General features: G+C 44.7%; 2 long non-coding RNA genes across 6 annotated transcripts in view; one reads left to right on the top strand and one right to left on the bottom strand.

Moving 5' to 3' along the window:
* Positions 1-24366, bottom strand: part of LOC147608456 (uncharacterized) — a 39479-nt gene extending 15113 nt beyond the window's left edge. For 3 of the 5 annotated variants that reach the window (XR_015264473.1, XR_015264477.1, XR_015264476.1), the window contains exons 1-3: positions 23296-24366; positions 23069-23208; positions 22838-22883 (exon numbers count right to left, since the gene is read on the bottom strand). This is a non-coding gene — a long non-coding RNA (uncharacterized LOC147608456). Of the gene's footprint in view, positions 1-20116; positions 22585-22837; positions 22884-23068; positions 23209-23295 lie in introns of those variants that run through there. The other 2 variants (XR_015264478.1, XR_015264474.1) reach the window with 2 other exon arrangements.
* LOC147608457 (uncharacterized) overlaps positions 1-27267 on the top strand; it is a 41791-nt gene extending 14524 nt beyond the window's left edge. Inside the window, exon 4 of the long non-coding RNA XR_015264479.1 lies at positions 26665-27267. This is a non-coding gene — a long non-coding RNA (uncharacterized LOC147608457). The remainder of the gene's footprint in view (positions 1-26664) is intronic.
* Positions 27268-27481: the final 214 nt, after the last annotated feature.

Below are 27481 nucleotides of genomic sequence, written 5' to 3' on the forward strand. Positions count from 1 at the left end.
GACCAATTGGCACCAAAGCGTGGCGCCCCCGCAGGTATTTATTTATCACTCGAGATCGGCGTAGCCCTTGTACAATTCCCGAGAAGATGCCTCCTTGATTCACGTGGAGGAGATCTTCTCAAACTTTCACCCAATTTGTGTTGTGGGATACAAGAGCCTTGGCCCCCTTTTTATACAAAATTTGGGGTGAAAAGCATAGCTTTTTCCCCTTAGAGAAAAAAACTACTACAAGTGCTTTTCTCTCCTTTATTGAAAAAATAAATAAACTCTTCGAAGGCCTTTTCCCTTCTTTTATTTTTATTATTAAAAAAAAATACATGACGAATATGTTTTTGAATTCCACACTGCTTTTTCTCTTCGCGTTTTTGCTGCCCGGCATTTATCTTGCGTTTTGGGGATTCGCAACCGTACGCTTGCTGGACTGTACGCCGTTTTGTGCGCCTGCTAGATTGCTCGCCTCTGCCATGTCAGCTGCCTCTACACTGTGCCATTTCAGCTGCCACATCACCTGCTGGCAGCCGCCTCTGCCACCACGTCAGCGCCTATGCCACGTCACCTGGGCTGCGCTGGATGTTGGCCGGCTATTGCTGCGCAAGGATTCTACCCGGCTACTCTTGGTTGTGCCACGTGGCAGCGCTACGTCTACCAGAGTGCTGCGCTGCATGGCTTGCTACACGGCTACCCCCCCCTTGGCCACCTCTATGCTGCCCCACAGGCTGCCTTGAGTGCCCAACTAAAGAGAAAAGGTCTCAGCTGCAGCACCTGCAACATGGTAAGAGAAAAATACCCAAAAACATATATATACATACATATGAGCATGCACGCACATGTACTCACACACACCAAGCATGTATCTGCACCCACACACGTGTACAAACTTACACATGCATATACAGGATTAAACATGATCATTGAATGCTAAACATGCTTAGATATAATCACACAGTGTTTAAGAAAAAGAGGTAAAATACTCAGTCCTGTAACATACCACTCTCTTAAAACAAAGCAATCGTCCTCGATTGTTCATTCAAAGGATCTGCCAACTGAAATAGAACCTAAGAGAGCAACAAGAAAGCGAAACAGAACATCTAAAAAACATAAATCAAGGGCATCCACGTCGTGAATAGTCATGTCCCCCTGGAAGCTTTACCTGCTCCGCTCATGGCCATCCCTCAGGACCCACGATCAACAGTACATCATGAACATGAGTAAACACTGATGCATATCAAATGAAAGTCTAGAATAGGCGTCCCCGTTCTCTCAAAAGATTCGTATATCCATGAATCAAACCATGTGACCAGTACTACACATATATCATAGAAATCCCATAGGGGGATATACTGTCAGTTCAGTATCTCGGGTGTGCTGATAAGAACACCAAGCGACTTCCAGATCTCATCCAAGTGAACTCTGTGACAAAGGAGCGGAGTCACCCCCCTCTTGAGTAACAGGTAGTACTCCAGAATCCACAGCTGAACCTGTTGAAGCACTTTCTAAGGTAGGCTCCAAACCAAAAGGCTCGAGGTAAAGTTGTAGTATCCTCGGTGAATCTGCCAAGTCACCCTCCTCCATCCACTTCGAATCCATAGGTGAATAGTTCACAAACTTCACCAGATATCGACGTGAAACTTTTCCTCTGACTTTTCTTTCTTTATGTGCCAAAATCTGTTCCGGTTGAAGAATCTCATCTAGTTCTTCGACTTCTGGTTGTGTCTCATCAACCTGATCTGTAGGCACCTCACGTCTGAAAGGTTTAAGAAGACTCACATGGAATGCATTACGAATCCTCCAATGATCCAGTAGCTAAAGACGATAAGAAACATCACTCATCTTCTCAATCACCTGAAAGGGCCCATAGTACCGCATACTTAATTTAGGATATAAGTGTTGTTTACCCTTCATTTTCTTGAGTCTAGCCTTCTCAAATCTCAAAAGCATCCAGGTTTGCGGCTTTTCTCTGTTTCTCTTGAGTCCTTTGAAGAGCCACCTTGACCTTCTTGTAAGCCTCATCCATATTCTCCACAAAATGATCTGCCTCGAAGATCTTATCTTTTGTATGCAGGATCGGAGGTACTTTCTTCCCGCCTTCCACAATCTCGAAAGGTGCCTTACTTGTCGAAGTGTGAATGGTGTTGTTGTAAGCAAACTCCACCAAAGGAAGATACATTTCCCACTGCTCCTTATGATCCGAAACATAACACTTTAAAAGATAAAATACAACTGAGTTAACAATTTCTGATTGCCCATCTGTTTGTGGATGAAAAGACGATGAGAACTTCAACGAAGTCTTCATGTTCTCAAACAATGCTCTCCAAAATAAACTCGTCATTCGAGGATCTCTGTCACTAACAATAGATGTAGGCATCCCATGGTACTTGAAGATATTTGTCAAAAATATCTTCACCATTTGCTCTGCATTAATCTTCTTCCTGACTGGAATGAAATGAGCCTGCTTGCTGAAACGATCCACGATAGTCCAAATGCCATCATTCCCACTCTTTGTCCTAGGAAGATCAAAGATAAAATCCATAGCAATACTCTCCCACGGTCTATCTGGAATAGGCAAAGGATGAAGTAACCTAGGAGTCTTTTGACGGTCATACTTCACCTTCTGACAAATGATATAATCACGAACAAAAGCATCAGCATCCCTGCGCATAGTAGGCCAATAAAAGAATGCCTCCAATGCTTTTACTGTAGCCTCAATACCACGATGGCCTGTGTCATGGCCCTGTGAAAATGGAACAGCACAAGTGTGGGCATGGTGGTTGTTGAATCAAAATATTAATTGATTCACATTTGGGGTGCCCGGACAGAGATAATGATGTGTGGACATCTCCAGGTGTGAAGGGGGGAACTAGAACATTAATATTTTAATGTTTTATGTATGGTTGCCCCTAGGCCTTAGTGGCCCCTAGGGAACTTTAATTATTATTAAAGTTGGGGCCCTATGACAAGTTTGGAGAGGGGGCAACTCCACTTTTGGAGTGCATGCCTCTCTCTCTTCTCTCTCTCTCTTGCTTTTGTGGAAAAACGTGTATGCTCAAGCGTGGAGAGGAGAAGTAAGCAAGTCGGCTGCTGCAGAGAAGTCAGGCTACTGTGCAAAACATGCCGTACAGTCCAGCCGTACAGCTCTGTACGGACAGGCTGCAGCAGCAGATACATCCACTGGTACAGGCTGCGCAGACAGTAGCTAAAGACAGGAACAGGGTTGTTGCTGCAGAATCTGCTGTAGGTACTGTTGTACGGACAGCTGTACAGACAGAGCAGGTACGGACAACTGTACGGACAGAACAGGAGTTGGCGGCACTGGACAGACCTGGAACAGGCGGCGCTGGACTGAGCAGGTACAATCGGGTACAGAGGCTGTTTTCCGGCAGCATAGGCAGGTACAGTGCCACGTGGGCTGTTGGTACAACCTGTACGGACAGGTACAGTTCTGATTTTCTGGTCTGTACAAACAAGTACAGCACTCCCAGTTGCAGGCAGAGCTTTTCCAGAGCTTGGTTGGTGCGATAGTCAAGTGGTTGCAGGGGAAGTACAGACAGTCGTTGTCAAGTGCAGACTGGTACGAACTGCTCCACGGGTGCAAAACCACGTGCTGACTTGGTAAGCTCTGAGCTTGTTCATCTATCTTTCTTTCCATTGGCTTATGTCTGCTGCAGATTTGTGCTATCTGGCCCCTTGTGAGAGGAGGGGTATGGCAAATTGAAAAGGGTGGAAACAGAGATTGGGACAGTGAATGTATGTTTGAGCTGAGTTGTTGAATCATGTGCATGAGGTATGCCAGATGTATGCTCAAGACTGTCCTGCTGAATGGTCTTGGCTGATCAGAGGGAGGCACAGAGTGTTGCTTTGAGACACAGATCTGTGTGTGTGAATCCTCTGTGCGAAGAGGTATTGTGGGCTGTCAGATTGGACATACAGGTGTATTCTCTTGGCTGATTTTGTTGTACTCAGCCTTACATATTTTTGAAATTGAATAAAGAAATACCGCAAGGGGCGCCAAGCTTTGGGGCCAACAGGTGTCGTTCTATTTTCAGATTTGGGACACTCTAGCTCCAATCTATTTTGTTTTCATATCTAGACTACAAGTGGAAGGGTGACTGCTAGTCTACCACACTTTGGTTTCTACCAGAGGTCGGTTTCAAGGTTCCGTCCTCGGGACCAATCATCAACTTTCTTAAGGGGGTGAGCTCGTGGTTGCCTCGAGGAAAGTCATCGCTGAAAAATTCAGCAACATGTCTGATACAGAGGATGAGTACTTTTATCATGAAGAGGAACAGCAAGAGACCTCTCCAGAAAGAAATGAATCTAAGGATAATCTTGCAGGAGAACAGGCTGCAAATGTTGAGCAATATGAGGATGTAACATAGCCAGAAGATGTACTTGGTAAAGAGGATGATGATGCTCCGTTTAAAGATCGTTTGGCTGGTGTTATGGATGTGTTAATGCAGCTCACACAAAGTGAGAAGTTTGCTGAATTTATGAGATCCCGTACAGAGCCCGAAAAGAAGGAGGAGGAGGTGCGTTCTAAGAACCTTCCTCGGGGTCATAGTGGTGCCATCCAACAGGATCCATCTTTTGGCCAGTTTCCGAACATGCAACATGCTTATGGTGCTAACTCTCAGAGTTCCTTCTTTGGACAGCCATCTATTCCTCAGCAGACTATGCATCCAGGTTATTTTGAGGCTTCATTTGCAGGGTTATGTGGACAACGAAGAGTTTTTCATCATGCCTCTTGATGGCTGTGATGTTTTGTTGGGTATGCCATGGTGCCACAGAGTACATGCGGTGGTGGATACATACAATAGGAAAATCACTCTGACTCATAGAGGGAAAGAACATGTTTTGGATGTAAAACTTAAAGGGGAATCTGTTCCTATTGTATCCGCTTCGGCAATTTCATCAGTAATGAAAAAGCATCTTTCCGCGTACTTGATTTATGTAAAGGATGCACAAGATGATGAGTCTAAGTCTAATTTGTCTATGTTAGATAAGGACAGGACTGATTTCTTATGTGGATTCCAAGATTGTTTTTCCAAGTCATTGCCAGGAGAACTTCCTCCTGAGAGGCCAGAAGATCATGCCATTGATCTAATTCCTGGTAGTACTCCACCGAATAGACCGCCGTACCGTGTTAGTGCAGCCCAACAGAAAGAAATTATGAGTCAGGTGCTGAAGCTTTTGAATAAAGGGTTGATACAGCCTAGCTCATCACCCTTTTGCTCACCTGTACTCTTAGTGCAAAAGAAGGATGGTTCTTGGCGCATGTGTATTGACTACAGGGCGCTGAACAAGTTGACTTGAAAAGTGGGTATCTTCAGATACGTATTAGACCCGAGGATGTGCATAAGACAGCATTCCGAACCACGTTTGGGTTGTATGAGTTCTTGGTTATGCCCTTTGGTTTGACAAATGCACCTGCCACATTTAACAGAATGATGGACAGGATTTTCAGGCCTCATAGAGCGTTTGTGGGCACATTCTTTGATGATATGATTGTGCATTCACAAACTGAGGAAGAGCATAGAAGGCATTTGGCCATTGTGTTTGCAGAACTCAGGAACCATAGGCTGGTTATTAATGGCAAGAAGAGTGAGTTCTTTTTGCAAGAGATACATTTCTTGGGGCATATTGTGTCTGAGCATGGAGTCCGTATGGATCCAACAAAGGTGGAAGCAATTCTTAATTGGCCAGATTTGAGGACCGTGCATGATGTACGCAACTTTTTGGGATTGTGTTCCTATTACAGGCGGCACATACGGTACTTTGCTGAAATTGCTTCGCCCCTTCATGCCTTGACAAAGAAGGCAACTCCGTTTAGATGGGCTGATTGGAAAATTACAGCCTTCAAAAAGCTTAAAGAAAAGCTTACTTCGGATCCAGTATTGGTGTTACCGGACCTCCGAAAGGCTTTTGTTATCCAGTGTGATGCATGTGGAAGTAGCATTGGGGCAATTCTCATGCAGGAAGGACATGTGATAGCCTATGAGAGTAGAATATTGCAAGATGCCGAGAAGCATTTACAAGTTTATGAGAAAGAGATGTTGGCTGTAATTCATGCTCTTTCTACATGGAAACACTACTTGCTTGGGGCTGATTTCACTGTGCAGACAGATCATCAAACCTTGCGATATTTCCTCACACAAACTAAGCTTTCAGAGAAGCATATGCATTGGGCAAACTTTTTGTCTGTGTTTCACTTTCAGATTGTGCATGTGGAAGGCAAAAAGAATGTAGTGGCAGATGCTTTGTCACGCAAGCCACAGGTCTCTGCAGTTTCACTTGCTTATCATCATGAGCTTGATGAAATGAAAGAGCAGTATGCCCATGATGAGGACTTTGACAAGGTGTATGATCAGATGTCTGAGGGTCAGCGGCATGAGCATTACACTCTCAGAGATGGGTTTTTATTGATGCATGGCAGACTGTGTGTTACCAGGCCATTGCGACTCAAGGTTATGATTGAAAGTCATGCTCCACCGTATGCAGGTCATAGAGGTATTGACGCCACGGTAAAAGCAGTGGAGACTTTCTTTTATTGGCCAACCTTGAGAAGAGATGTTGATGCCTTTGTTAGGCAATGCATCGTATGTCAGAAGGTAAAGTTTGACCATCAAAAGACACCAGGGTTATTACAGCCTTCACCTATTCTAGATAGACCTTGGGAGAGCATTGCCATGGATTTTATATTTGATCTTCCACGGACACAAACGGACAATGATGGCATTTGGACTATCATATGCAGGTTCAGTAAGCAAGCTCATTTCATTCCTGTGCGTAAGACGATCAAAGTGGATTATATATGGTGAAGTTGTTCATGGCGAACATCTTCAAGTATCATGGATTGCCTACGTCTATCATTAGTGACCGTGATCCACGGATGACGAGTTTGTTCTGGAGAGGGTTGTTTGACAACATGGGTACAACTCTCAAGTTTTCATCGTCATTTCATCCACAAACAGATGGTCAGTTAGAAGAGGCTAACTCTACAGTGTTGGATCTTCTTAAGTGTTATGTGTCAAAGCACAAGCAACAATGGGAAAAGTATCTTCCTTTGGTGGAGTTTGCATATAACAACACTGTCCATACCTCGACAGGCAAGGCGCCTTTTGAGATTGTGGAAGGAGGGAAGAAGGTACCACCCATTTTGCATACGAAGGATAAGATCTTTGAGGCTGATCAGTATGTGGAGAATATGGATGAAGCTTATCGGAGAGTTAAGTTGGCACAGTACTGAGCATTTTACTCGTCTTTGATTACCAGTTGGCAGGCTCAATACCATCACGTGGGAGGAGCTTGTGCCCATGGTCCTGGATCAGGAGGAACGATTCACGAACCCTGTGGAGGTTCGGAGGCCTTAACTGGCCAACGGTCGAAAGGCCGTAACACGGGCAAAGGGAAGGCTTCGTCGGAGAAGTCTTCTGAGAAGAAGTCCGTTACTGACCGCGAGAAACTAAAGGCAGAGAGGACTTGTAATGATTGTGGTGAGAAAGGCCCCTATTGGAGGCACTGTCCCAAGCGGAAGACCGAGAAGGGTGAAGATTCCTCAGCAGCAATCATGAAGACTCCGGCTTTTGTGCACCTGGAGGTGGTGGACACCGCTGTTTCATTTCTTCAGGCAGGGAGGAGATTGGAGGACTCTCCGCAACGGATACTCGGGAGTGGATTCTAGATAGTGGTGCTTCTAGGCACATGACTCCTTCCCGTTCCGGTTTACAGGATCTCTGCAGGCTTTCTGGTCACATTCTTACTGGGGATACATCCACTATCCCAGTTCACAGTGAGGGCAAGATGGAGATAGTTCCCGATGGCAGGGGGGGAAGCATTCCTCCCAGGTGTTGTATATTCCGTCACTTGGTGTTCATCTGTTGTCAGTGCATCAGGTTTGCAAGACTGGCGTACGGGTGGAGTTGATTACTTGCAGAAGGAGGTGGCAGTTGATTACTTGCAGAAGGAGGTGGTTTCTCCAGGCTTTGTGGTTCCGGATTCAGAGGGGGTGGTTGACAGGTTTCAAAAGGCCTTGCGTGGTCTTCATGAATGGGAGAGTTAGGGTTAGAGTTCATGTGGGAGACATACACAGAGAAGAACAAGGGAGAGAGAGAGAGAGAGAGAGAGTTGTGGGGATAAGTCAACTCACCAAGTGTGAGAGTGTGTGACTCCCCTATCACACATGTATATTGCACTAGTACACATAGTGCACTTAGTACATTAAAAGTACTAAGTGTACTATGTACTATAACTTATGGGCTTGTACACACTATAAGGGTGGGCATAATGCCTTTACCCCAACAACCTCCCACTTAAAGGCAAAGTGCCCTTAAGTAAAGGAAAAGAAAAATCAGCATGTACATGATAATATACAAGGCCATATCAAGGCTGAAACTGGCCTCATCTAATGCCCATCAAGTGTCTGCAATGAGCAAACCGCTCCGGAGGCAAACTCTTTGTCAACAGATCAGTCGGGTTGTCATCCGTGTGAATCTTAACAAGCTGAATTTGCTTGTTCTCTATCACCTCTCTGATGAAGTGATACTTCACATCCACATGCTTCGTCTTTGCATGAAAGACAGGGTTCTTTGTCAACTGTATGGCACTCTGACTGTCACAATGCAACAATGGAATATCCCCTGTATAACCCAAATCAACCACTAACCGAGATAGCCATAATGCCTCCTTGCAAGCCTCTGTGGCTGCAATATACTCGGCCTCTGTAGTAGATAAGGCAGTGCACTTCTGCATCCTGGATATCCATGACACAGCACCTCCTGTGAATGTAAACACATAACCGGTAGTAGACTTCCGGTTGTCTGGATGACCGGCATAATCCGAATCCGTGTAACCATGCACTAATGCATCCTGTTTGCCAAAGCATATGCACATATCTTGTGTGCCCTTCAGGTATCTCATGACACCTTTCACTGCTTCCCAATGCTTCTTGCCAGGGTTGGCCATGTATCTAGAAACCACTCCCACTGCAAATGCAATGTCCGGCCTAGTAGCAACCATGGCATACATGAGACTGCCACAAGCTGAAGCATACGGAATCTTGGCCATATCAGCCCTGCCACTATCTGACTGTGGGCTATCCATAGCACTGAGTTTCACATATGGAGGCAAAGGAGTACTAGCCTTCTTCCCCCCGTCCATATTGAACCTCTGCAAAACTTTGCCAATGTATTCCTTCTGAGACAAATACAACACATGCTGATTTCTGTCAAGTATCCGCATACCCAAAATGTGATTTGCATCACCCAAATCCTTCATATCAAAGGTTTGAATCTTGATGCAGCCTCTGCTTCAAGGCATCCATCTCCTTACGAGATTTCCCGGCAATCAACATATCATCAACATACAAGATGAGGATCAATAGACTGCCATCCAAAGCTTTCTTGGTGTATAAGCAGTGATCTATGTCACTTCTCCTGAAATTCTGGGATTTCATGAATGTATCAAATTTATGATACCATTCCCTTGGTGCCTGTTTGAGCCCATAAAGACTCTTTTTCAGCTTGCATACAAGCTTCTCCTTTCCACTCACTGCATAACCCTCTGGCTGTTGCATATATATCTCCTCATGGAGATCACCGTGAAGAAAAGCAGTCTTCACATCCATCTGAATTAAGTCCAGATCATCATGTGCAACCAAAGCCAACACAGCTCTAAGTGTGGTCATTTTGACCACTGGAGAGAAGATCTCATCAAAGTCCACACCATATTCCTGCTTGAAGCCCTTAGCCACTAACCTGGCTTTGTATCTTGGCTTTGCATCTGGTGCAACTTTGAGCCTGTAAACCCACTTGCATGGCAAAACCTTCTTGCCTGCAGGCAAATGCACCAACTTCCATGTTCCATTTTTGTGCAGAGAATCCATCTCTGACTTCATGGCACGCTCCCAAAGAGCCTTGTCTGCCCTCTGTAAAGCCTCCTTATAACATGAGGGCTCCCCACAGTCACTAAGCATCAAGTAGTCAACCCCTGGAACAAACCTGTCAGGGGCTCTGGAGGGTCTAGTGGACCTCCGTACCCAATGACCATCATTTGCAGGTTGCTGTCCAGCCTGCATATCACCCATTGGTGGCTCCTGTTCCATGCCATAAGGCTGAAAAATCATGCCCGGTATCTCCTCTAACTGTGGGATATCCATAGGGATATCTTCTGCCATCTCTGGCTGTCCATTTGGACCATTTTCAGCACCATTTAAGGGCTGGTTTTGCTGCTGTAATGGCTGATTTACAGCCCTTTGTTGTTGTCCATGATGTCCATCATCATCAAAGATGACTCTGCTAGGCTCCTGTTGCCTTGCAGGCTCCTTATACATGCATGTTCCATCAAAAATGACATCATTGCTGCGTATAATCTTTCTATTCACGGGATCCCAAAGTCTATACCCCATTTCACCTCTGTCACCATATCCTAGGAATATGCATTTGTGAGACTTAGGATCAAGTTTGGTGCGCATTTCCCTGCGTATGTGCACGTACGCAACGCAACCAAACACTCTCAAGTGCTTGTATGACGGAGGCTTCCCTGTCCATACTTCCTCTGGCACTTTCCCACCAAGCCTCGTGTTAGGTGACTTGTTTATAAGATGAACGGCTGTCATAACAGCTTCAGCCCAAAAACCATGAGGTAACGCAGCATGTGACAACATAGAACGGACCTTCTCCTGAATGGTCCTGTTCATCCTCTTTGCTGTCCCGTTTTGTGGAGGATCATAAGGAGTAGAGAGCTCCCTCTTGATGCCTTTAGCATCACAAAAGTCCTGAAACTGTTTGGACATATACTCTCCACCATTGTCAGAACGCAAAGCCTTCAATGTTTTGCCTGTTTGATTCTCAGCATGAGCAACAAACTTCTGAAACACTGAGAATGTATCACTCTGCAAACGAAGAGAATAAACCCACACCTTGCGTGTGGCATCATCAATAAAGGACACAGTATTTTGCCCCTCCCAAAGAAAGCTGAGGCATCTCACATACATCTGTATGCACAAGCTCTAACTGAGCATCTTTCTGTCCAAGAGCTTTCTTGTGGGGGCACTGCAGTTGCCTGCCATATATACAATGCTCACAAAACTGAAAACTTGAAAACTTTGGAGAAGGCAAGTAACCCAAACGAGACAATTGCTCCATTCCCTTGACACTCATGTGTCCCAACCGGCTATGCCACATAGAAATTTCCGGCAGCTCGGTTGCATTTACATTAGCATGGTGACAAACACCTGCATGCATGAAGTAAAGAGTGTCCACCTTAGAGCCTCTGGCAACAACCAGTGAGCCCTTACTAATTTTCCACTTTCCACGACAAAATGTGGTAACATAATCAGCATCATCAAGCTGTCCAGTAGAAAGCAGATTCTTCTTGATCTCAGGCACATGCCTGACATCATGGAGCATAAGCTGTGAGCCATCTGAAAACACAAGCCTCACATCACCTCTGCCAAGAATCTTGCATGCATGGTTATCACCCAAATAAACCACTCCTTCATTGCCAGCAGTATACCTGACAAACAAGTCTCTGCAACCTGTGACATGAAAGGAGGCACCTGAATCAATGATCCATGAGTGCATACCATGACCATCTTTTGTAAGAAGTGAATGGGCATCAAGTGAAGACGTGAATAGGACCTCATCCTCACTGTCACCTGCATGTGACACATTGATTTCTTCAATCTTGACTCCACTTTTGCCCTTTGGCTTTACATCTTTGGCTTCATCTTTGTCTTTGTCTTTGCCTTTTCCCTTTTCCTTTTGATCATTTTTCCATTTGTAGCATTGCTTTTTAATGTGTCCCTTCTTGCCACAATAATGGCATTCCAAGTCCTTTTTGGAGCGAGACTTGCTCCTTCCCCGTTCTTGGCTTTTATCCCTTTGCTGGGATCTCCCACGTGCATTCATTGCATTGGACTTTCCAACAGAATTGTTTTTCCTGTTCATCTCTTCTTGAAGAAGAGCACCCTCAACATCTGCATATGACAGCATAGCATTCGAATTGCTAGTGGCTGTCCTGAATGTGTCCCAACTCTCTGGCAAAGTGCATAAGAGAAAGGTGGCTTTGAACTCATCGTCCATTGCCAACTTTTGATTGATGACTTGGCTGACAACACCATTAAACTCATTTAGATGGGCTGCCATAGACGCCCCTTCCTTCATCTGAAGACCTATGAGTTTCTTCAACCAATACACTTTGCTTGAGGCACTTTGCTGGGCATACAAGTCCTGCAATCTCTGCCACATTCCCCAAGCTGTCTTCTCTTCACGAATGCTGAAAAGTAAAGAGTCTGACACAGACAACATGATAGTAGATCTTGCCAGCTCATCCATATCTTCCCACTCTTCAGCAGTAAGAGAAGCGGGCATTACACCCCTTTCTTTGATAGGCTTGTGCTGCTTTTTCTGGAGCAACACATTATAGCACTGGGTTTGCCAAATATCATAGTTATGTGAGCCTTCAAGCTTCTTGATGTGAAGCAATGAAGAGCTCTCACCTGTGGTTGCCATAGCAATATGCAACCTGTCAATACCTGACTCCCTGCAAAATGTGCAAACACTGCACCAAAAGCACACAAAGTGCTCACAGTTATTCTCCCAAGCTTTATCTCCCACTGAAGCACAAATGCAACTCTACTCCCACTTTATGTGATGAAATCACCAAAATTTGGTTGCTGCAGATTTAGGACGGCACCTTAAATGTGCTCTGTTGCCCTTCCAAAGTACTGTACAACAGTATCAAGTGCTCACCTGTGATGTACCAAACCTGTACCGGCAAGTACAGCAGCTGAAATTGAACCTTTTCCTCACTCAAATCAGTGTACAGCCATGCCAAATCTTATACAAAGCTGCACCAAATTTGTACCAACAGGTACAATAGCAATAAATGCTATCCTGGCTGTCCAAATGAGTGAAAATCAGACTTTTACAGTCCCGAACACTGCATACAACAGTTCCGAACAGAAATTGGGCAAAAGCCCCTTGACTGCAAGCTGATTTCTGAGGATTCAAGGCATAAAAGTCTTGCCTGCTGCTTTGCCAAGCTTAACAAGCATAAAATCTTGAAAAGCTCCTTGATTTAAGATCAATTTCTGATCATACGTGGTACATTGACGCACATGAAGGCATCCAGAGTCTTCACAGTGCTTCCCCCTGGCCACATATACATCCAATACATGAAAGCCCCTTGATTTACAAGCACATTGAGTGCTTGTAAGGCATCAACACATTATCCACAGCATCAAATGCGATTGCCTGCATGCAAAACAATCCAATCGGCACAAAAGCCCCTTGATTTGCACTGCAATTTGCTGCAATTTTGCCCGAATGTGCGATTTCTCACATCATACAGCATGTATGAATGCTTAATTGCACAATTACATCAAAAGCCCCAAATTTCGACATCCAATTTCCTGCAAATTGATCCTGATTGTGACCAATGTCACCCAATTTTGCCAATTTTGCTCAGAAATTGAGCAATTCGGCACCTGTACATGCTCAATTGATTGAATCGATAAGAAATTCCCAAAATTGAAGGCAAATACCTCTTAATTTTTTGAATTTCTCTGATCTGCAGGCTGAATTTCAGTTGTTGCAGGAGAAAGGGGGGGGGCACGTCTGATGCTGCTTGTGGTGATGTTTGCCGTAGAGGAGAAGAAGGTGAGGGAGGCCCAGTTTTGCTGGATATAATGACTTCCTGTGCAAGAGGCCTTCCAGATCATAGGAAGGCGTCAAGATGGGCACATCCCACACAGATATCCCATAGCTCAAATGTGTCGCAAAGCTGTGTCTGCTCTGGGCACAGGCCCGAGATGATAGGTTGATGCGTATCCGCAAAGCAAGAGAAACGCAGAGCGCTCCTGGTTTTATACGCAGGAAAACTTACAGCGATTTCGTAATGAACAAGCCGCTTGGCTCTTACGTGTTCACTCACGCCCAGTTGCCAACGCCTTCGCCCAACGCTCACGTGTTTTCGCTCCACGCTCACCGCACCAGGTATGCGCCTGTCCGCCTGCTTCGCCTAGCACAGGTAGCCAAGGTTGAATGCGCTGGCCTCCTCGCTACCTCACGTATTGCTGCCGATCGACGGAGCTCTTACGCCTTGCCTTCACGATTACACGCCTGCGTATGGACACCCGCCACCTGCTCTTTCCGTCAGGCCTCTATTCGGCTGTGGTCATCGCTTCTACCATGTGCACCACGCCTCTGTAGCCTTCGCTTCACACACCTTGGCCTTTCCAGAGTATACACAGACGAAAAGGGAGTCTTGGGCTTTCTTTGCTCGATCAAACAGAGAGGACGGGCCTGCTCCAGCTTCAGCTTCAGCTACGCGTTTCTGAAGAAACTCAGCGTCAACCCCTAGTCGACCTGCAGGCTCTGATACCAGTTGAATGGGAGAGTTAGGGTTAGAGTTCATGTGGGAGACATACACAGAGAAGAACAAGGGAGAGAGAGAGAGAGAGTTGTGGGGATAAGTCAACTCACCAAGTGTGAGAGTGTGTGACTCCCCTATCACACATGTATATTGCACTAGTACACATAGTGCACTTAGTACATTAAAAGTACTAAGTGTACTATGTACTATAACTTATGGGCTTGTACACACTATAAGGGTGGGCATAATGCCTTTACCCCAACACTTCATCAGGTTTCCAGGACTTGTTTTTGCACCGTAACAGGTGTTGATCCTTGTGAGCAATGTGATGTCTCTTTGACTCAGAAGCAGAATGGTTCATTGATCTGGTTGATGGACACCAGATTGGACGGGAGCTTCCTGATGAGGCAGTTGAGCTCATGGTTGCGGATGACTCTTTGGGAGGCAAGATTGCGTTTCCTGTGGTTTCTACGGCATGCGAAGGATCATGGACTCTTGTACACAGGAGGGGGATTGATTGATGGAGTCCGACTCCACGGTTGGAGTAACTCAGTTTGGGGAGGAGATCCGGACACGAGGAGATCTACTTCAGGCCCAGGAGCAATTTTACGCAGCAGTAAGAGGCAGCCATCTTTTGCCTTGTCGTGGACAGAGGCAGAGTACCAGGCTGCTTGTGATGATGCTTGTGAGGTGGTGAGGATGCAGAGGTTGCATTGCAGGTTTGGGCTTCCACTGGAGGAACTCATGGTCATCCAGAGGCACTTTGTTCGTGAACAGATCGTTGCTGATGACATCTTGCTAGAGTTTTGTTCGACGGAGGACAGTACGGTGGACCTCTTCACGAAGTCGCTATCTCACGATTTGCTCAGGCGGCACCCCAGCTCCCTATGGTTGGTTTCACAGCCAGGAGCTGAGAGGGGGTGTTAGAAGTCATCTCCTATCTATTTTTATACACCAAGGCCTTTGTTGTGAGTGTGTCCGCCCTTATGAGGTGTTTTCTCATTTTTCTCCACTCTCCGTATTTTTCCCCTATTTTTTCCATTTTTTTTGTGGCTTGGGGGGCAGCCCTGAGTTGGCAGGAGGATCCAGTTGCTGGCCGATTGCATCAGCATGTTTGTGTTCCCATTCTGGAGCTGGCCGACTGAACTATGCAGGTCGTGGACCCTCAGTGCTGGCCGACTGTTGTTGCAGGTCGTGGATGTCCAGTCGACTGCCCTACAGCAGGCCGACTGCTGATGGGGGGCCATATAAATAGGCCCCCAGTACCTTTGTCATTTCTTGTATCATTTCTCGGGATCTTCTTATGTATATAGAGCAGAGTTACACGCCTCTATCTTTCCCTCTCTTGTGCTGTGATTTTCTGCACTGCGTTTTGCTCGTGTTCCCAGATCCGGTCATCATCTCCGCTGCGTATTCTGACAGATCCTCAGGCCTAGGAGGTGGCAACTCCCCTGGGAAAGCCTCTGAAAAACAATCTTGAAATTTTTTTAGAAAATCCATTCTTTCCTTGTCCAACTCAGACAAGTTGGAATCTGTGGCATCCTGATTCTCTTTAACAAACACTAAGTAAACAGAAAGGTGTTTCTTTATTAAACGAGAAATGGCCGAGGCCGATACAACAGGAATAGATTCCCCTTTAAGCTTTACATCAAGAGTGTGTTCCTTATTCTTGTGAGTGAGAGAAATTTTCCTATTGAAAGTATCTACTACCGTTTTAACTTTATGGCACCAAGGCATACCCAACAAAACATCACAGCTCTCCAATGGCATAATGTAGAAATCATCCTCTCTGTCTGTGTAGGTCTGCACACTGAGACGCAGTTTCCCAATGATCGGTGTAACCTCAACCGAATGTCCAGGACAAGCCAAAGTAGCCTCATGCAACACACCCATCTCCTCTGGTTTGATGCCCAACTTTTCTGCAAGCTCGGAGGTGATGAAGTTTGCACAAGCCCCAGGATCGAAAAAGATCAAAACCTCCTGATCTCGAAGTCCTCCCCATGCTCTGCACAACTTTGAAGATGCATCCCCTTGCTTCAACCCTATCAAGTCAAGTACTAGTCCAGCAGATGGTTTCTGTTTCTTTGCCTTAGGCTCTTCCTGTGAGTCATTTGCGTTTTTAAGTGCTCTCTTCGGACACCTATAGCACCGATGTCCCTCTTCTCCACAAGAGAAACATTTGTTGGCAGCTATAAGTTCTTTCTTTTCTTCATTCGTTCTTTGAGGTAAGGGCTGAAATTTCCTCTTCTTGGATTGCCCCTTGTCTCGTGGTTCAGTGTCTTTGTTGTCCTTTGAGTCCTTTGCCTCTTTAAATGCTTTTTTTGAGAAGAGGCGTTGATCCTTGAATCCTGACATCTGACCAGTAAGCATGGCATATCCAGTCTCAGCATTTTCTATCATCTGAGTCATATTAATGACCTTTGTTTTAATGCAATAATCACAAAGCTCCTTGGGTAACCCAAGGCAATATGTATCTACCTGCTCAACCAGTGACACGGGCCTAAAAGATGTGACCGGTAGCAGAGCATCCCAAAATTTCTTGTTATATTCTTCCAAATTGCTACAATCTGTTGAATCTAATCGATGCCAAGCTATCATAACATCCACCTCAAAAGTCGGTGTCAACCATAAAGAAGAGAAGATTTGCTTGAACTCCACCCAAGTGCTAGGTGCTATACCCTAATGAAGAAGTGTCGACCACCATTGAAGAGCATTTCCCTTTAGGAAAGAAGCTACCTTCCATACCTTTGATGCCTCTGTGAAGTAACCACCAGAAAATGCTGCATCAAATTGTTGAATGAAGGTGAGAGCCTTCAAACGATCCTTTGCACCACTAAAAGTATCAAACTTTACTGCAACACCACCCTCTTTATAATCTTTTGGCTTCTCACCTGGAACAAGATTATCATAGGAATGTGGTTTGAGAAAAGAGTTGCCCACAACATTAGATCCCATGCCCATCATACCACCTCCCATACCAGGCATACCAAAAGCACTTCCGCCACCACCACCATAAATTCCATACATACCTCCTAGCATACCTCCATACATACCTCCATGCATACCTGATTGCATACCATACCTCCCAGTCATGCCCATGTTGGGTACACCCGTCATGGAATGAAAGACAGAGCCTCTGCCAAAATAACCAAGATGAGAAGTATTGAAAGGGTTTCCATGGGTAGGTGGGGAAAAAGAAGAAGAAGAATTAGGGTATGGCTGAAAATTTGGGTAGATGGACGCAAACTCCATTCTTTTACATATTCCGAGAAAGGGTCTTCGAGTGCGCCGTGCCGACCATCAGGCAACAGCGCCGAATGTTGAGGCTTGGCTTTCTTCTCAGACCCTTGCTTGCGTGGTTTAGAATCAGCTTTGAAGTTTTGTGGAAAACATGAATCCTTCGCGAGTTCCATTAATCCCTCCATCAAATTTTGCATCTTTGCTTCATAGGTGGCATCATCATCTTCAAATTCTGGCATATCAGGATGTAATTCTTGCTCGCTTTCCTCATCTTCATCGAAGTAGTCGTTCTCTTCTGAAGATAAATCCTTCATCTCCGCACTAGTTCCAGCCATAGAATTAAATGTGTCGACCACAGGCTCACCCCTTGAAAAAGTTGACGATGAATCCCGGCAATGGAACCTTGAAACCGGCCTTCAGAAACATGACGGGCGGTGAGCACACTTAATCACACTTAAAACTCTTTATGAACTAGATTAGTAAACTTGGAGGAAGAAGAAAAAGAATAAGTGGAGCTAGAGTGCTCCTGCACAAAAGACCAATTGGCCCCAAAGCGTGGCACCCCCGCAGGTATTTATTTATCACTCGAGGTCGGCGTAGCCCTTGTACAATTCCCGAGAAGATGCCTCCTTGATTCACGTGGAGGAGATCTTCTCAAACTTTCACCTAGTTTGTGTTGTGGGATACAAGAGCCTTGGCCCCCTTTTTATACAAATTTGGGGTGAAAAGCATAGCTTTTCCCCCTTAGAGAAAAAAACTACTACAAGTGTTTTTCTCTCCTTTAATGAAAAAATAAATAAACTCTTCAAAGGCTTTTTCCCTTCTTTTATTTTTATAATTAAAAAAAATACATGGCGAATGCGTTTTTGAATTGCACACTGCTTTTTCTCTTCGCGTTTTTGCTGCCCCCGATGTTTATCTTGCGTTTTGGGGATTCGCAACCGTACGCCTGTTGGACTGTTCGCCGTTTTGTGTGCCTGCTAGACTGCTCGCCTCTACCATGTCAGCTGCCTCTGCAGTCAACCCCTGTGCCATGTCAGGCCACGTCGCCTGGCAACCGCCTGTGCCACGTCACCTGGCAACCGCCTCTGCCACGTCAATGCCCGGGCCACGTCAACGCCTGTGCCACATCACCTGGGCTCCGCTGGCTGCTGGCCGGCTATTGCTTCGCAGGGCTTCTCCCCGGCTGCTCCTTGCTGTGCCACGTCGTAGCGCTACGTCTACCAGACTGCTGCGCTGCAGGGCTTGCTACACGGCTGCTCCCCCCTTGGCCACCTCTATGCTGCCCCACAGGCTGCCTTGAGTGCCCAACTAAAGAGAAAAGGTCTTAGCTGCTGCACCTGCAACATGGTAAGAGAAAAATAGCCAAAAACATATATATACATATGAGCATGCACGCACATGTACTCACACACACCAAGCATGTATCTGCACCCACACACGTGTACAAACTTACACATGCATATACAGGATTAAGCATGATCATTGAATGCTAAACATGCTTAGATATATAATCATGCACTGTTTAAGAAAAAGAGGTAAAATACTCTGTCTTATAACAAAGTATAGAAAGAGAAGGCATGCGTTAAACAAACAAACAGACGAGAAAGCACCTGTTGAGAAGGTGCAACTCGTAGATCTATAGTGGATGCAAAGAGCCTGTTTCAAAATGCCAGAAAACTCATACTCGATACTTACACAATACATGGTACTTCCTAATATGCTATGCCAGCCACGTCGAGTCACAGAGATCAAGAAAGTACAAGGAGCACGACTGAGATCATAGAAAATAAACACATAAGATCCGCCAGAGCTTTTGTGGGCAACGTCTGTGAATCACCTTACCTGTGGGTAAAGCTACGACATGTTGGGCCATAATCCATACGCACTGCTTGCTGCAGTGTTATGTTATGCCGACCTGTTTGCTGCAACACGCCATGTGTGATCTCCATCTCCTGTCCAAGGGAGGTCCTGCAAGCTAAGCGGAAGCAGCCTCAAAAACTAGCGCAAAATGTGGTAGGGAAAGTTGAGCACCAACCTAAAGCCTAGATGGAATGAATCTTCGAAAGAACTAGGTGTTTAGGGTGTTTACACACTTGGGTAGAAGCCCACGAAAAAGTTTTGCCCAACCAATCACATCACCACAATCACTCGTCCGTCTGACATTTCTTTACAGACTGTGACCATGCCTATGCACCCTCAGCGCTGATGTGTTTGTTGACTGGAGCCCAACAACCACTGTTCTAGTTTCGGGCGGAATAGCCTGTCCACAGCCCTTAATTGCAGGACGCCTTATCCGTGAGCATGCCCACGATCTGTAAAGAGTATTGTTGCCAAGCAATTGTTTATCAAAAAGGTGCCTACCCACATCTCTCAACCTTTTTCGTGGTGGGCAGGCCTGTAGTCTGCAAATACCCTTAATAGAGGAAGAATAGGATTGATAGAGTTCCCACATTGACCATTCATTAGATTGTTGACCAATCAACTGACAAGCTCATGATGTTGTCGTAATCCGCAAACAAAAAGGGTGGGGATTGGTCTAAAACTTCGTGTGTATATGCACCGCGTTGTACATTGGATCCAAACCTCCCTGAGAAACTTGTTCTTCTTTGGTGGCGAAATTGCTTTTTTTTTTTTGCGAAGGAAATCAAACTTTATTGAACAAAAAGGAGAAGGAAGAAAGGAAAATTACAACTTATCTAAGCTTATCTAAGTTCAATCTAGCTTTGTCTAAAATTGCCAAGACAATAGCAAATTCAAGAACTTTGTCTAATATACCTTAACATCCTGATGGACTGTTCACAAACATCCAAAACTAGACTCCAATTGGCCTTAGACTTTCTAAAAAGGACCTCATTCATGTGACTCGAGATGGAGCTTATGGCAATAGCTCTGATCATTTGAAACATATTATGTTGGGACTCATTTAGCTTCCGCTTAACTCTCAGCGGGCCATGTTTCCACACACATTTAAATCTTCTCCTAACAGCATTCTCCACACAAATTTAAATCTTCTCCTAACAGCATTCTCCACAAGGTGAAATTAAGCTTGTTAGAAGGAGTTGCCTTTCACACATTTAAATCTTCTCTTCCACACAACAGCAGCGTCATGATTCGCATATATCTTCCAGGCGGATCTTGCTTTCTCTATCCATTTCAGTGAGTCCTCTCTAGACCATTCTCTAGGGTTAGTCTGTAGAAGTGGTTTACCCTTGGCAGTAGCCTAGCCCTTTAGATCTTCAGACTCACAGAGAGTCTTGCTTGTCACCCACCTCTCAGAAAGCTTACTCATGACCTCAGGAGGTATGCAAATGTGAGGTTGAGAAGAGGGTACTATGAGCCTAGTTTGTCCCTATTTGTTCCATGTGTCCTTGAAATATGTGGCGACGGCTAGCTTTAACAAGCTAAAGACTTGATGGGCCTCTAGAACATCAATCTTTCCAGCAAGGCCATAGTAAGGTACTCCGACAATGGCAACAGAGGAGTGCCAAACTGAAAAAGGCGATGGAGAAACACCAAATGAACTCGATGGAGAAGTAGCACACATGATTTCCGAAAATAATGAATTTGTAACTGAAGGTGCTAGGAGGAGATCCACTCGCAAGGACGGGATCGAAAGTTTTGTCAATGATAAATGTACCAATGGCATTAAAATAGATAGGTTTATTGACAGTATCCAACTTAGAGGCCAAGTGAAGAACAAAAGAGATATCCATTGATAGGAGAGAGAGGGAGTGGATTGGCACTGTCTTATACAAGGTTTCTGTTGTAAGGGGTTCGGGGGACGGCAATGGGTTTGCCCCCAATGGCAGGGTCCGAGGCTCCGAAGGTATGGCCCTCGCGAATATGACAATTGGCCAGAGGAAATGATGGAAATGATAAGAAGCAGTGGAAACCCTAGGAACTAGGATAATGGCTCCGATACCATGGAGAAAAAACAAGGTGGCAAAACCAACATGGCCCTACTTTTAATCAGAAGACATTTTCAACATTTTCCCTTGTGGGAAAGAGGCCCCTTTCCCTTTGTTTCTCCCCGTAGTATTATTCTACAAGGGAGGCACCGCACACCTAGCTAGGTGCGGTTGGGGGCACGGGACCGTCGGCCCCCACCTTGGCTAGCAGTCCCCTCCCCCCAGCCGCACCTAGCTGGGTGTACGGTTCCTCCCCTGTAGAAGCTCATGATGTTGTTGTAATGTGGAAATCTGTCTAAAACTTATTGTGAACGAAGGTAAGAATAGTTGGGATGGCACTTGAATGCTTAAAAATGATTAACATCACTAACCACTTTGTTAAGTGGGTCAGCTTGACCAAAAGCAAAGAACAGAGGGCAAGGGCCCTGATTAGCAAAAAAATCACCCTACTTTCCATAAACCTTTAGCAAGGCCAAAAAAAAAAAAACATAGCTTTTTCCCCTTAGAGAAAAAAAACTACAAGTGTTTTTCTCTCCTTTAATGAAAAAATAAATAAACTCTTCAAAGGCTTTTTCCCTTCTTTTATTTTTATAATTTAAAAAAAATGGCGAATGCGTTTTTGAATTCCACACTGCTTTTTCTCTTTGCGTTTTTGCTGCCCGATGTTTATCTTGCGTTTTGGGGATTCGCAACCGTACGCCTGCTAGACTGTTCGCCGTTTTGTGTGCCTGCTAGACTGCTCGCCTCTACCATGTCAGCTGCCTCTGCAATCAGCCCCTGTGCCATGTCAGCTGTAACGTCACCTGGCAACCTGCCACGTCAATGCCCGTGCCACGTCAACGCCTGTGCCATGTCACCTGGGCTCCGCTGGCTGCTGGCCGGCTATTGCTGCACAGGGCTTCTACCCGGCTGCTCCTGGCTGTGCCATGTGGCAGCGCTACGTCTACCAAACTGCTGCGCTGCAGGGCTTGCTATACGGCTGCTCCCCCCTTGGCCACCTCTATGCTGCCCCACAGGCTGCCTTGAGTGCCCAACTAAAGAGAAAAGGTCTTAGCTGCTGCACCTACAACATGACAAGAGAAAAATACCCAAAAACATATATATACATATGAGCATGCACGCACATATACTCACACACACGTGTACAAACTTACACATGCATATACAGGATTAAACATGATCATTGAATGCTAAACATGCTTAGATATAATCACACACTGTTTTAAAAAAAGAGGTAAAATACTCAGTCCTGTAACAAAGTCCGACCCAAATATAGAAAGAGAAGGCATGCGTTAAACAAACAGACGAGGAAGCACCTGCTGAGAAGGTACAACTCGTAGATCTATAGTGAATGCAGAGAACCTGTTTCAAAATGCCAAAAAACTCATACTCAAGACTTACACAATACATGGTACTTCCTAATATGCTATGCCAGCCACGTCGAGTCACAAAGATCAAGAAAGTACAAGGAGCACGGCTGAGATCATAGAAAACAAACAGATAAGATCTGCCGGAGCTTTTGTGGCAACGTCTGTGAATCACCTTACCTGTGGGTAAAGCTACAACATGTTGGGCCATAATCCATATGCACTGCTTGCTGCAGTGTTATGCTATGCCGACCTGTTTGCTGCAGCGCCATGCTATGCCGACCTGTTTGCTGCAACACGCCATGTGTGATCTCCATCTCCTGTCCAAGGGAGGTCTTGCAAGCTAAGCTGATGGAAGCAGCCTCAAAAACTCACGCAAAATGTGGTAGGGAAAGTTGAGCACCAACCTAAAGCCTAGATGGAATGAATCTTCGAAAGGAAAACTGCATTGGATCCTCAATGTGAAATTAAGCTTGTTAGAAGGAGTTGCCTTCCACACAAATTTAAATCTTCTCCTAACAGCATTCTCCACAAGGTGAAATTAAGCTTGTTAGAAGGAGTTGCCTTTCACACGAATTTAAATCTTCTCTTCCACACAACAGCAGCGTCATGATTCGCATATATCTTCCAGGCGGATCTTGCTTTCTCTATCCATTTCAGTGAGTCCTCTCTAGACCATTCTATACAATTAGTCCGTAGAAGTGGTTTACCCTTGGCAGTAGCCTAGCCCTTTAGATCTTCAGACTCAGAGAGTCTTGCTTGTACCTCAGGAGGTATGCAAATGTGAGGTTGAGAAGACGGTACTCTGCGCCTAGTTTGTCCCTATTTGTTCCATGTGTCCTTGAAATATGTGGCGACGGCTAGCTTTAACAAGCTGAAGACTTGATGGGCCTCTAGAACATCAATCTTTCCAGCAAGGCCATAGTAAGGTACTCCGACAATGGCAACAGAGGAGTGCCAAACTGAAAAAGGGGACGGGAGAAACACCAAATGAACTCGATGGAGAAGTAGCACACATGATTTCCGAAAATAATGAATTTGTAACTGAAGGTGCTAGGACTCGCAAGGACGGGGTCGAAAGTTCTGTCAATGATAAATGTACCAATGGCATTAAAATAGATAGGTTTATCGACAGTATCCAACTTAGAGGCCAAGTGAAGAACAAAAGAGATATCCATTGATAGGAGAGAGAGGTAGTGGATTGGCACTGTCTTATACAAGGTTTCTGTTGTAAGGGGTTCGGGGGACGGCAGTGGGTTTTTGCCCCCAATGGCAGGGTCCGGGGCTCCGAAGGTATGGCCCTCGCGAATATGACAATTGGCCAGAGGAAATGATGGAAATGATAAGAAGCAGTGGAAACCCTAGGAACTAGGATAATGAGAAAAAACAAGGTAGCAAAACCACTATGGCCCTACTTTTAATCAGAAGATATTTTCAACATTTTCCCTTGTGGGAATGAGGCCCCTTTCCCTTTGTTTCTCCCCATAGTATTATTCTGCATGGGAGGCACCACACACCTAGCTAGGTGCGGTTGCGGGCAGGGGACCGTCAGCCCCCACCTTGGTTAGCAGTCCCCTCCCCCCAGCCGCACCTAGCTGGGTGTACGGTTCCTCCCCTGTAGAAGCTCATGATGTTGTTGTAACGTGGACTAAATTGAGAATGAAGGTAAGAATAGTTGGGATGGCACTTGAATGCTTAAAAATGATTAACATCACTAACCCCTTTGTTAAGTGGGTCAGCTTGACCAAAAGCAAAGAATAGAGGGCAAGGGCCCTGATTTTAGCAAAAAAATCACCCTACTTTCCATAAACCTTTAGCAGGGCCAAAAAAAAAGGGGAAAAGAAGAAAGTGGACTGGAGTTGATGGCAAATGCAACGGAAACTTGCAGATGAAATGCAATGAAAATGAAAAGAACGAGAAATCAAAATGTGAAAATGATGAAGGGCGTACAACCGAAGATATATCATAGGAGCACAAATGGAGTGATACAATTCCGAAAATGTGGCTCAGAGTGGATGAAGTGAGCCAAAAAGACATGAGAGAGATGGGAAGCCGAGAGAGAGTGACATGCTGAACGTGGAAAGATATCACTTGGAGAGTGGGAGTGAGGCACAATGTTGACGGAGCCGTTGGAGAAACAAATGAAGCCGTTGTTGGAGATGGACAAAGTAAACACTCGAGGACGATGGAGGTCGACAAGCGGAGCCGAATGATATCAAATGGAGGTGGTATTGGAACTGTTGGGGTAGGACGCAGAAAAGCTACCATGTATGGGAAAGATGCTCACATGGGGAGCGTGAGAGATGTGTGTCGGAGTGAAAAAAGGGGGGTTATATATAAGCCCCCTAAGGCCCTAGTCGGCCAAGAAATAAGGGAAAAAATCCCCAAGTCGGCCCTACCAAGGGGCCAAGGGCACCGTAAAGTGGCCCAATATAGAGGCCCAATATGGGTCCTATGTGGGGTCAGAGGGGGCCCACAGAGAGGCCTATGTGTTGTGGGGGATGAACCCACTATCTCAACAAGTTCAATCCACTTGTAGAAGGAAAAAGATGAGATGGGTAGAGGATAAATGGGAAACAAGGTAGAGTCCAAGAAAAAAGTGATAGAGAGAAGAATGCCATATTGTTGCACACATGTATTTTTCTTATTTGATGCTCATTTGCTTAGTGTTAATAACATCAATTATTTTTTGGCCCAAAATTAACAAAAATTGACCCTAATCAATATGTGAAACTTCAAGGCAAATTTTCCCACTTATATTTGTTTTTTTGTCGAATAACCGAGAGAGCGGCCAAAATTTCTTAATTGGTATGCTTCTTCCAACAACATCTCAAACAAAGGTGAAATTTGAAGGAAATCTATTTTGATTGAAGGAAATCTATTTTGATTGAAGGAAATCTGAGAAATGGTGGCTAAAAATTAGTCATTTGTTTAAGAAATCCGATAGATATCTTACAGTTGCTAGATTTTATTGCTAACTTGCCACAAGCAAACATTCTTTCATTGAAAACGTTGCTGAAGGGATTTCAATCCCTAATGTGCCACTAGTTCTGAGATTAGTAAATTGTTGCGTGTTTTTATATTGTATAGAATTGGGAATTGCATCCTGCATATGATATTCGATGGATTCTTCCCAATTTGGAACTTTTTCTTAATTCATTGTAATGGTGTTCATGATTTTTGTATCCCATTTTGATATAAACATTGTGCCTCATGTCTTCGTTTTGTCCCTATTTTGGAGTTTGAAATTCGACCCGATCAATGCTTTTAGTTGGTGTGTGTGTGTGTGTGTTGCATCTTTAAAAAACCCATCGGCACCATTTACTAGTCCATCAATTATGTCAAGATTCCCACTATATATCTCAACAAGCATGCCAAGTTTTAGGCTCATAAGGTAATGAAGGCCCCCAGTAGCTTTTGGTTCTTTTGGTATTTGTATAGTCTTGCTACAACTTTTTCCTTTATTGTCAATTGCTCTAAAGAAATGAGGCTCTCCTGGTGTTGTTTCAAAGACTACCTTATTATACTTGTCCTAATCAATGTTTGTGTAGTAGAGATGGGCAACATGACTCTTTGATGGAGGCATTCTTAAGAAATTAGTGTTTAGGTAATGCAAGTCAACTTGTGTTTGTTTCCCCACTCTATTTGTATTCAACACTTCAATATATTGTTTGTTTCCCCACTCTAATAACAATGTTCAAAAGCATGTTTTGAAATGTTGAATGCAAACTGATTCTAACCTTTGCTTATGTTGCTTTGTAAAACGTACAACAAAGTAATGGTGCTCAATATGGGAACCACTAGAAGAGTAGATCAACGATAACAATACAACAAAGGTATGTACTCACACAATCTATTACATCTCATTTCATTTTAGATTCGATGTTAAATCATGATATCGAATCAAATTTACATTCTTTAAACACTGTATTAGGAAAAATGAAAAAATTTCAATTCCCACTAGTTTAGAACCGAGCCAAAACCTTGAAAAAAGGCAAGAAATACAACAAATCGGTGTGACTTGAAGTGGGACTACTAGCCAAAAACCATGCAAAACTATCAAGTGGCTAGGAGCTTAATTGCCAACAAGTGAAATGTCATTGCCCTTGGGCTAAAACTCTTCATTTGAAGTACTTGAAAGTATACGTGTGAGTACATACCTTCATTGTATTGATACATAGGTTGAATTGATACATAGGTATAAAAATGTGTACTTGAATCATATGATTCTTTTTTTTTTAAACGAGAGAAACTCACACACTCGGGCGCCCACAACGGGGGCGTCTTCCCTTCCAAATATTAGCCATGTATTGGTCGGATGGAGCCAACACAAAGGCATCCTCCTATGACCACAGAGGATATTCATGAGTCGAGAACAACGAAGCTTGATTGCAATGGAATCCTCCTCCTTGGGGGACCACCCACCTAGGAGGAGGAGGGTTCAGCCAAGTGTTTGGGGCTAAAACTCTGACTGCACAAACACACCATGTGAACAAAGGTGTCCCTACCCATTATATATCCTATGGGGCTTAAACCCACAACCTCAAGGTTATGAAGTCCAAGCTTTACCACTAGACTATCACTTTGGGGACA

The sequence above is a fragment of the Cibotium barometz genome, chromosome 53 (assembly GCF_041138505.1).
Source record: "Cibotium barometz isolate CiBa-2024 chromosome 53, ASM4113850v1, whole genome shotgun sequence".
Classification (NCBI taxonomy): Eukaryota; Viridiplantae; Streptophyta; class Polypodiopsida; order Cyatheales; family Cibotiaceae; genus Cibotium; species Cibotium barometz.